The following is a 12,339-nucleotide window of genomic DNA, read 5'->3' as shown; positions in this document are numbered from 1 at the left end:
TAAAAGAGTCAATCAAAACATGAGCAATTGAAATGAATAGGCACTTTTCAAAATAAAAAGTATGACATGCCAATAAGTACATAAAAAAAATTCAGCACCTTTGGACACTAGTGAAATGCAGACTAAAAAAACACTTCAGTAAGAATGGCTCTCATCAAGGGCTCAAATGACAACCAGTGTATAGAGGAAAGTTGGCACGAAGGAGTGCACAGAGAAAAAGTAATGTGAAGACAGTGACAAGAGGTCAGTGACAAACCAACAAGAGAGTTCTCAGGAAAAACCAATCCCACTGATGCTTTGGTCTTGAACTTTTACCCTCCAGAACTGGGACACAATCCATTTCTGTTTAAACTACCCAGTCTCTGGTACTTTGTTATAGCAGCCCAAGCAACTGATACAAACATAAACAGACTTTTCATTAAAGAAGAGATATGGAAGGGAAATAAGCACATGAAGAGTTGTTCAACATCATTAGCCTTTTAGAAAATTAAAATTAAAATCATGATAGCATATCACCACATACTTATTACAATAGGCTTAAAAATACAAGCAATTATGTTAAGTTGGTGAGGATGCGGGGAAACGATTTTTTTATGCAGTGCTGGTGAGTATATAGAAATGATACAGCCACTACAGAAGACATTTTTCAGTTTTTAAAATCATAGTAAACATATACTTACTGTACAACCCAGAGTGAACACTGCATTTATCTCAGAGAAATGAGAATTACATTCACACAAGTTGTACACCTACAGAGCAGGTTTATTTTAGTAGCCAAAAAAGGAGAACCACAAATATCCCTCACTAAATGAATTGTTAAAGTCCATTACTTTTATATAATGTAATGAAAAAGGAACTACTGCTGCATGAAATACTTCGAAGGGTGTCAAGGGCACCTGTTTAGTGATAAGAGCCAGTCTCAAATGGTTATATAGTGTATTGCTCCATTTATGTAACATTGTAGAAGGCTTGAACTGTAAAGACAGAAAGAATTTGTGGTTTCCAGGGAACAGAGACAAGCCGGGCATGAATGTGACTTAGAGGGACAGAAGGAAGCAATTCCTTTATGGAATTTCTTTGAATAGATTTATATGTCGATAATGATAATAACTGCACAAAACTATATAAGGAACAAAACTGCATGGAAATATAACCACATGCACACACACACACACAAACGCACACACACGAACTCATATGAACTGAAACAAACTGAATGAGGTCTTACTTCAGTAAATAATACTGTATTAGTGTCACCTCTTGGTTTTGCTATTATCCTTCAGTCACTATGTAAAATGTCATTACTGAGGGAAGCTCGGTCAGATTATGTATTATTTTGGCAACTTTTTATTAATCTCTAATGATTTCAAAATATTTTTTTAAAACAAGACATAAAGATATATCAGAATGATAATGGAATGTTGTAGCCAGGTTATCACGGTCCCTCTATAATGCAGTTATCCAATTTTCCCTAGCAGTAACACCGATAGCAAAATACACTAGGAAGCCCTATCGGAGGGCTCCCAGAAACGTAGTTCACATGACATTCATGATAGAGGCTGTGAAGACTGACATGCACATCCAGAGGTAAGTGATGGATTGAGACAGGACCAGAAGAGGACACCAGATTAGCCTCCCAGTCACGTTTCCTGGCATTGAATGGCTCTGTCCAGTTGGCACTGTCCCTCGCTCTGAGGACATCTTAAAAGCTGTGGGCTCTAATGACTTGAGACATTAACGATGGGAATAAGGAAATATGCTTTGAAATATCTGCCAGTTCAATCAGAAAGTGCTTACTAGATAAAAATAATGAGGGCTGGGGATATAGATCAGCAGTACAGCACTTGCCTGGCAAATGCAAGGTCCTGAGTTTGATTCCCAGTACAAAAAAAAAAAAAAAAAGAAAAGAGATAAAAATAATGATAGTGAAAAAAGAAAATAACAGTGTAACAAGCAGGCTAAGTCAAATTACTGTCATACTATTGTGAACTGATATGGCATTACTGGAAGGAGATCCCTCCACATTTGACATTTACGATTATTCTGCAAATTTTCACATGCTGCTGAGAGGAATGTAATGTGGTACAACCACTCTGGAAAATAATTTGGCATGCCTAAACTAACATGAACTTTCTATACAATCTAGCAGTCATAGTGTCGATAAGACTGAAAAATCATAGAGAAAAGTCCGCTCAAAGAAAAATGGAAATAATACACAGCACATGATAGTGGACCTTCCTAATCTGTGGCATTATTTCCATGGTTTCACTTACCCATAGTCAAAGACAGATACCTAATTCTAATTCTAATAATTCTAATTCTAATTCTAATTCTAATTATTTTTTCCAAGTGGTTTTGTTCTTTTTTATTTTAAAGAGAATAAAAATAATGAAAAACATTAGAAATGATACAGAATTTCAAAAAACAAGGTAGTATGAATTCAATAATGCTTGTTATATTGCATATTGTTGTCTTCAAATAGTTGTTCAGATTACCAGATACAAGGGAGCAAAATGGGTAAAAAAAAAAAATTAAGCATTAACTGTTCCCTTCAATAAACCAATAGAAATTAGGGGATCAAATATCTTAGCTATCTTGTGTGTGTGTGTGTGTGTGTGTGTGTGTGTGTGTATATATATATATATATATATATATATATATATATATATATAATTTCCCTTCTCTCTTTTTTCCTTTCCCTCATCCCAGTTGTTCTTTCCTTTTGAAGCTTCTTTCCATTTTATAATATTTGTTGTACCTTTCACATTCTAATTCTAATTAATTCTAATTCTAATAATTCTAATTGTGCCTAATTTATAACTAAACTTTAGATATGCTTATATTGGAAAAATGTAACATACGTAGGACTCAGTACTATTCACAGTTTCAGACATCCCCTGGGGAGCTTCAGAATGTATTCTTTGCAGGTGGAGAAGACCACATACTTCTCAAACTGTTCAAACTTCACTGAGTTACATTTAAAACCATCCTCATTTATATCAGGTAGGTTACAGAGTGAAATTGCCCCCACGAGTGTTATGTGAGGCACAGCATGAAATAAATGCACTGGAAAATAATTCTATTTGTAAGGAAAGTGCTTTTACATCTCAATTTCAATATACATTCAAAGTTACCAGAATGTCCTTGCAGACATGCCACTTAAACCTTTACTGAGAAAGAGCTCTCTTTGGGTCCTTTGTAAGTAAATCCATGTTTGTGGTTAGAAAATTTTAAACTGCCTCACTATTTTGATAATTCTATGTTTAGAGATAAAATACTGCATTACATTCTTTATTTCCAGGCTGTAGCATTTTCAGATTTGATTGTCCAAGATAAGTGAGAGTTTATTCACTTTTTAGTGTAAAGCTTAAAGAAAGTATGAAATGTTAATTTCAATCCTTGTCCTGTTGGCACCATTTTTCCTGACCCTAGTGGGTCCTGCTTGAGGATACGCAGCTTCCTTTTAATAAATGTCCCCCTTAGACCTAATATATGGAATTTATATGAACTTTTAGTCTAAACCCACAGTGGGGAGGTGCTGGCTTCAGGCGCTCTCCCAAAGCTCCTTTTGATGACTGTTTGCTCAGTGTTCTGGTGTACAGTCCCTGTTTATTGGAAACTGGTCTCTGGACCTCCTCATTCAGATGCACCACTGGCCTGGCAGATTTCACCAGGTAGAAGTGAATGGATTTTCCATAATGCAAGACCTTGTCACAGCATGCCAGCTCAAGAATCTCATTGTTTAACCGCTACCTAATGTCAGAACCTTTTGGAAGGTAAATATTTAATCTTTTGGCTCTCTATTACAAACTATCAAAGGCCCCCCAGCAAACTCCCCCAGTCGTTTTAAAAATAGATGCATCGTATATTGGTAGAACTGGACACATATCAAGTAATCAGTGAGCTTTTCACTTTTATAGTTTAAACATCTGAAAAAGACCAGGTCATGAAACTAGGAATTAACTTCAATGGAGGTTCCAGACTATATCTTTTAGCTGTTTTAGAAAGAATGTAATGCAGGGAAAGTTTTGGACTAAGTTTTGGACAATAACTAGCAACAAGTTCTACTTGACCAAGTTACCCTAGTTAGGTAGATCACATTTCCTGTGTTTACATAGTCAATATGGAAGGTATGATTTTATTTAAGGTAGAATATTGTTTAACCTAAATGACCTTGAAGTAAGAGTACACTGATCTGTGCTATCTGCATCTCCTTTTCTTCTCTACTTGCCCCTCCTCCTTTATTCTACTCTCCATCCCGATCTTCCTACCCTTCTTTTCTCTTTAGTTTAAAAAGTACAGTTTAATATTTTACATAACACTTTACTTTTATTTATCTTCACTTAGAGGACAGAAAAAGCAGGTAGAAGCTATGAGCTTAAGCACATTTTCCTACACTGGTACTGCTTGAAATTCTATTCTTTTTGTTTAATTAGTGAAGTGAAATTAATGTAACATAAAATTTACATTTTAAAGTAAACAAGTCAGTGTCAATTAGTACATTCACAGTGTTGTACAATCACCACCTCTGTCATGTTCCAAAACATTTTCTTTGTTCCAGAGAAAAGCCCTGTACCCATTAAGCAGGTCTTCCGAATTCTACTTCTCCACAACCCTTAGCAAACATGAATAGGTTTTTTTATTTTGATATATTTATCTCCTCTGAATATTTCATATAAATAGAATCATACAATGTGTGACCTTTTGTCTGGTTCCTTTCACTTACCAAAGTGTTTCCAAGATTCCTTCATACTGTAACATGAATATATACCTCACTCTTCTTAACAACTGAGTAATATTCCACTGTATTATATACCACACTTTGTTTACCCATTTGTCAATTCATAGAAATGTTTCCATTTTTGGCAGTTATAAATGGTGCTGCTATAACCATGCATACATATTCTTTGAGTACTGTTTTTGATTCTTTCAAGTACAATCTTAGGAGTAGCAGTGCTGAGTCACCTGGTAATTCTACATTTAACTTTTGAGGATCTGTCAAACTTTTGGCCACACCTGCACTATTTTATACTTTACTTTCAATTTATGAGGGTTCTAGTTTTTCCATATCTTTACCAACACTTGTGGGTTTTTCTTGAATTTTGTTTTATTATAGCCACCCTAGTGGATATAATATGATACCTTACTGAGGTTTGAATTGTATTTGTCTTAGGTTTAATAACTTTGAATATCTTATAATTTGCCTATTGGCCATTTTTTTTTATACAAATGTGTATTTAAGTTCTTTACCTACTGGGTTTCTTTGTCTTTTTGTTGTTGAGATAGAGGTTTTTATACATTTTGGATACTCCATCTTTACTTGATATATGATTTGCAAATATTTTCATATATTTTACCCTGTCCTGTAGGTTATCTTTCTTACTTTATCAATAATGTCATTTGAGGTACAAAACTTTTTAATTTTGGTAAACTTTTATAATAGTTTGATCTATTTTTCTTTCATTATTTTTGTTTTTAGTGTCATATGTAGCACCTCACTGCCAAACTCAAGGGTGCTCAGATTTAACCCTATATTTTCTCCTAAGAGTTTTATGTGTTCAGCTCTTATACTTAGCTCATTGTCCATTGTAAATTAATTTTTGTATCTGTTGTAAAGCAAGGACCTCATTTCATTCCTTTGCCCAAGAATATCCTTGTCCCACCCTCACTTATGGAACAGTCTTCTCTTCTTTTTGAATGATCTTGGCATCTAATTGACTACTAATTGCCAATGTGTCCATTTCATTGGTCTATGTATCTAGCCTTTTGCCAGCACCACATTGTTTTGATAATTGTAGTTTCATAGTAAGTTTTATAATCAGGATGTTGGAATCCTACTACCTTGTTTTCCTTTTTCAAGATTGGTTTAGTTATTCAGAGCTCCTTGTAATTCCAGGGTAATTTGAAAACCAGCTTTTCAATTTTTGCCAAAAACCCCCTGAATTTTAAGAGAAAGTACATTGAATTTTGTCAGGGAGCCATTGTCTTCTTAGTTACTTTTCTTGCTGCTGAAACAAGATGCCTAGCACCTAATGTTAAAGAAGGAAGTGTCTAATTTCGTTCACAATTGATAGAGGTTTTAGTCCATAATTGGCTGGCTCAAAGGAGGGGTGGCATGGCAGAGAGGCATCACAGAGGAGAAACAGTTCATGGTGGACAGAAGCAGGAAGGCAGCAAAGGCAAGAGGTAGCAAGCAGCAAGCAACTACAAGAGCAGCTTCTTTCTGTACCTTATATTCTGCCATAGGGCAGGTAGTCCTCACACCCAGGATAGGGCATCCTTAATCCTAGCATTGCACCCTGAATGAATCCCAGCATCACATCCTTAATGCCATATCACATGTTCTAGATCCAGCCGCCTCTGAAAACTTCCACCTATCACTACATAATGCACCCTCTCAACATTATTGTTTTCCAGTCCATGAATGTGAAATGCATTTTAGGTTTTGAAGGTCTTTTTAAATTTCATTCAGCAATATTTTGTAGTTTTTAGTCAATAACTCTTTTATTACTTTTGTTAAATTTATTCCTAGATATTTTATTTTTTTAAATACTACAGTAAATAGAGCAGTTTTATGTTTTATGTTTTTGGATTGTTCATTGTGGCTGGTTTTTATATGTCAATGTTTACCCTGTAACTTTGCTGAATTTGTTTAGTAATTTAGTTTTTTTGTGTATTATTTATGATTTTCTTTTCTTAGGCTCATATCCTTGAATAAACATAGTGTTACCTTTTCCTTTCCAATTTGGATACTTTTAATTTGTATTTATTGTCTAATTTGTCTGTCTAGACCTTTAAGCACAATGTTGAATAGTTGTGATGACACTGGCTGTTGTAGTCTTATTCCTGGTCTTACAGGAGGAGCTTTCAGTCTTTTACTATTGAGCATGTTAGCTATGCCTCTTAATAAAGGTGTTCATCATGTTGAGGCATTTTTTCTTTATTTGTAGTTCTGAGTATGTGACAATTAATCATGATATGATAGTTTGAATGGATGAAGGAACCCTAAACAGATTAGTAAGACATAGTTCTAGGGGTGTCTGTGAGTGATTGACATGTAGGCCAGCACATTGAAGTGGGTAGACCTACCCTGGATGAGGGTGGCACCAACCAATAGCCTTATAGTCCAGATGGAAATAAAGGGGAAAGAAGGAAGCTTTCCCATTTTGCAAGAGCTCCAGTTTTTACTGTCAACTTTGTCTCCAGTTTCTTTGGCCTTCCAACACTGATTCGCACCAACTAATCTACAGTGAGTTTCCAGGTCTTCAACCTGGGATCGGACTATATCCTTGATCCTTCTTATTCTGCAGCTTCTGTATTCTTGTGCTGAGCATCTACTGGATTCTCTGATTCTCCAACACACAGAAGTCCATTGTGAACCCTTCACCTCTGATCCTGTAAGCCTGCCTACTAAATTCCCTTGCATAATTATACATATTTTTTTTAATTGAGTCTCTTTCTTTAGAGTGTTTCTGTCAGGAAAGGATACTAGAGGTTATTACTTTTTATTTATTATTTTGTGTCAGTGTAAGTTTAAATGATCACATGGTTCCGTTTCTTTTATTCTATCAATATGGGGCATTACATTGATATTCTTAAGTTGAACCATCATTTAATTTGTGGGATAGATCTTAAATTGATCATAGTGGATACTGCTTTTAATATGCTCTTAAGTTCAATTTGCTAGTATATTTGTGTCCATATTCATAAGAGATATTGACCTTTAAATAACTTTCTTTCTTTACTTTTATCATGGTGTCTTTTTCTGGCTGTGATATCAGGGTGCATTAGTTTGCTAGACCTTCCATAACAAAATGGCACAGGTACAAACAATAGCAATTTATTTTCTCACAGTTATATGAATTCAAAACTCAAGATAGAAGTATCAACATTATTGGTGTCCTATGAGTTCTTTCTCCTTGGTTTGAAGGTGCCTACTCTTTACATGGTCTGTTTTTCTCTATTCAAATGTATTCTTGGTCTCTCTTTCTCCTCTTTTTAAGAACAACAGTTATATTGGATCAGCGCCCTATCCTACGGACTTCATTTTAAATTAATCAATAAGACTTTTATGGATGAATGGAGGGAGTGGAACAATCCATTCCATGATCCAGGGTAACATGAACATTGTAGAAGGAGTCAAGTAATAATGTGTGTATAGGATTGAGTAGTGAAGCCACCTGGAATTATTTGTTGGGAAGTTTTTGATTACATACAACCTATATAGTTATTATATACTTGTTTATATTTTCCCTTTTCTCTTGAGTTTATTTTGTAACTTTTTGTTTCCAGCAATTCGTGCATTTAACATAGACTACCTGATTTGTTGGTCTGGTATTATTTATAGTATTCTGTCACAATAATTTATATTTCTGTAATATCTGTAGTAATATCCCCAGTCACATCATTTGCATCCTCCTTTATGTCCCTCCTTCTCATCCTTCTTCTCTCCCTCTCTCCCACACCAGATTTGTAAATGTTACTCATTTTTTTTCAAATAACCAAAAAGAAATAAACATAAATATTGTACTTCTATTCTCAGTTTCATATCTTTCCACTCTAATCTTCATTCTTTTTCTAGTTCCACACAATGTAATGTTAGGTTATCCATTTTGGATTTTTTTTTTAATTCTAGATGTTCACAACAATAAATTTCCTTTTGAGCACTTATTTCTGTGCATGTCATAAATTTGATATTTCATTTCTTTGCATTTTTGTTGATCTCAAGTTATTTTTTAATTCTCCTTGCAATTTCTTTTTTAGAGTGTGTTAATAGCTACATATTTGTGAATTTTTCATTTTTAAATGTCATTAATTTGTAGCTTCAGTCCTTGTATTTAGAGAAAATAGTTTATATGATCTTAATACTTTTAAATGTATTCTCTTTTTCATTCTCTGACTTATGATTTATTCTGGACACTGTTCCCTGTACACGGAGAAGAATGTGTATGATGCTGTGGTTGTTTGAAGAGTTCAGTGTATTTCTACTAGGTGTAGTTGTTTATCCTGCTGTTTACATTATCTATTTCCTATTGATTTTCTGTCAAAAAGTCCTGCTCATTATCGAAAGAGGCCTATTGAAGTCTCTAAGAATTGCAAAATTCTACTTTTACTTTCAATTCTGTGATAGCTTTCTTCATACATTTTGGGGATCTGTTATTTGGTGCAATGTGTTTATATTTGTTTGCTCTTAGGGATAAATTGGCATTTCCATACTGTCCTTTTTTGTCTCCTGTAATACTTTTCATATTTAAATCATATTTTTATGATAGTAGTAAAAGTGTCTCAGTTTCCCTTTTGGTTATCACTTATCTTTTAAATCATTTAAGGAGTATACTAGCACAAATATAACTCATAAATTTTTCATTTCAGTTGTATTTTTAAGATCCAGAATTTCTGTTTGATTCTCTTTTTCTAATTTCTACCCTTCCTTGTATTAATATCTCAATTGGCTCATGTATCAACTTTTCTGATTTCCTTTAGGTTTTTGTTCATGTTTTGCTTTACTTATTGGAAAAAACATTTCAGATGATTGTTTTAAAGTTGTTATGCAGTAGGTCTAATCTTTGGGCTTCTTCAGGGATTATTTATATTATTTATGTTGTTTTGTTGAATAAGCCACACTTTACTGTTTCTTTATATGCCTTATGATTTCTGTTGAAAACTGAAAATTTAAATGTTGTAATATAGTAATAGCGAAAATCAGATTTTATTCCCTCCTTAAGGTTATGCTTATGCTGTTTTTTGTTTGTTTTGATGATTGATGCTTAGGGTTTTCTTTTAAGTAGCTATTAACATTTAAGCAGTCCTTACTCATATAAATTTATCAAAAACCTGTATGGATTAATTTACTATTTAGGATTTTATTTTGTCTTAAACTACAACCTTCTCCTTTTTAATTTTGAAGATAATTAAAAATACAATAAAATGATACAGAATTTCAAAACAAGATGATAGGTAATTAACAATGGTTGTTATATTGCATTGTGTTATCTTTAATGTACTTGCTCAGATTACCAGATTTGCTGAGATTTTCCTTGTATGTTGCTGGCTTAGTGTATTTTTATTTACTGGCTTGGCATTTAGTGAAAATGTTACACCAGCTCCCTGTGATTTCTTTTGGTCAATGGAATTTTTTCTCTATATTTACGTGGCATATTTGCCCCCACCAACCCTTTACTTCCTTCTAACACATGCCTACCACTTACTATGGGACACATCTTATTTTAAGTGATTTACCTGTTTTAATCCACTTAACACTGACACAAATTTTGTGGAGTAGGCATTATTATCACCATATTCTTGATGAGCACATTGACATATAAGAAATTTGGTCAGTTGCTTAAGATTACACAGAGCTGGATGTCTACCTAAACATTCAGATCCACAACCTACACTTTAAGGAAATAATATATATTATTTTGTTCTCCCTATGTCTTTTTTTTGTTATTATTCCATTTATCTTTTTCTCTTGCACTACATTTTGGAGAAAACATATTGGCTTTATTCTTCCAGTTCATTTTCGACTTTGTTCATTCTGCATCTCTTTCAAGTTTTTATCTGTAGGTAATGAACATGAAGATCTTACATGTTGTTTAAATAAGTGAAACATATCATGTATTGCTTAGAGTAGGGGTTGCTTTCTGAGACGTATTGTAAGTCAATTTCATCCTTGTGTAAATGAATGAATTTACATGAGTTAAGATGACTACAGCATCACTTGGTGATATGAACTTATCTGAACACTACTGCATCTGTCACTGACTGAAACATTGTTATGCGCACATAACTGTATCTTCTTGCCTATGCTTGATGATATTAAACTACCTATTTTAAGTCCTTATGTTTAAATTACTGTTTTCTCATCCATTTTTCAGGGAGGTGGTGGTACATGGATTGTTCATGAGTTCTACCATATTTGTACCTATCCTGTTACTCAGATTACCTGGAGACTTTGGCCAGAAGGAAAGACTGCTACCAGCTATGCACATTGCAGCATGTCCTCAGTAATGGGGGTGATGGTCTACAAGGTGAGGTAAACCAGCGGCAAGCTTTCCGAGAGTGGGTTCTCCTTTTGGCCCTTAGGTGTCAAAGGAGTCCCAAGGGACTCCTACTGCTCTTTAGCTCAAGCATCCATCTTTTCTGCTCTTCTAGAGTGAGCACATAGTGATGATGGTAAAATTGTCCACTTGTCTCACTGCTCCAGAAACCAGAATCTAAGCAAACATCCCTCAGTTGCTTCACAGCCTCCTGGAGAGGTGTTAACTTTTGACAGCTATCTTGTGCTGTTTGTGTTTATTCATGATTTCCCTTGTGATTCTGTAATTTATTGTGTAAGGATTTGAATGTGATTTTGCCATATCTTGGATTTGGGAACAATGAATAGAATGTTTTCAGTTCACCTTTTGACCTCTTTCTTTTCTCCTAGTTGGTCGTATTTCCTGACAGTGCCTATTGCGTTTTCTTTCCTTGGCTCTTTCTGTGGAGACTGTTTTCGTATATTGCCCTCAAATATATTCTCCTTGAATTTGTCCAGCGACTTCATTTGGGCTCACCAATGTTTGTTTAATATTTTTAATCTCCATTTTTATTTCTTTCTTGGCATTACTCTTTCTTGAGCAAAACTACAAATGGGGCATAAGTTAACAAACAGTTTGCAAATATGCTTTTAGAGAGAAAAGATAGAATAGCAGAGACACTGGTATGTTTTACAAATGAGACTGTTTCTTAACATATTTAAGAATCCTTATCATAATTAAAAGTGACAGATCTTTCTTTGGCTGAAGCAATGTTGAAATTACTATGGATTCTTTAAAAGTTTTATATTAAAACTTCTAACACTCACATACTTCCAGCCTACGTGAACTTTGATATTTCTACCTAACTTATGGTGCACTTGATGTAACCATATCCTCAAATTTGTTGTTTTTACATATATATCAAAATAGGTATATGGAAATAAAATTCATACTGAGGGTGGCTTTTATCACGCATACTCTTCTATGCAGAATTTTAGAAATTCTAGCAGACCTCAATCAATCTGAAGATTTTGATAAGGCTAGATTATGTCTTAGCTAGTTATCATTTGAAGTTTTAGAGTAGATTGATATGACTTGTGGCTTCTTTTCATACAGAAAAACAATTTTTTTTAATTTGGCCCCTTTGTATGAACAAGGAAGCTTGAGAATTCAGACTTTAGATAAAATGAGACCTAAGTGCAAACACAAATTTGGTCACTGGGGCCGGGGATTTAGCTCAGCGGCAAAAGCGCCTGCCTGGCAAGTGCAAGGTTGTGAGTTCAGTTCCCGGTACCAGAGAAAAACCAAAAAAAAAAAAAAA

This window comes from Chinchilla lanigera, unplaced genomic scaffold, assembly GCF_000276665.1.
Source record: "Chinchilla lanigera isolate Chin_1 unplaced genomic scaffold, ChiLan1.0 scaffold00066, whole genome shotgun sequence".
NCBI lineage: Eukaryota > Metazoa > Chordata > Mammalia > Rodentia > Chinchillidae > Chinchilla > Chinchilla lanigera.
The sequence above is the reverse complement of the archived record's forward strand: the minus strand, read 5'-3'. Positions refer to the sequence as shown.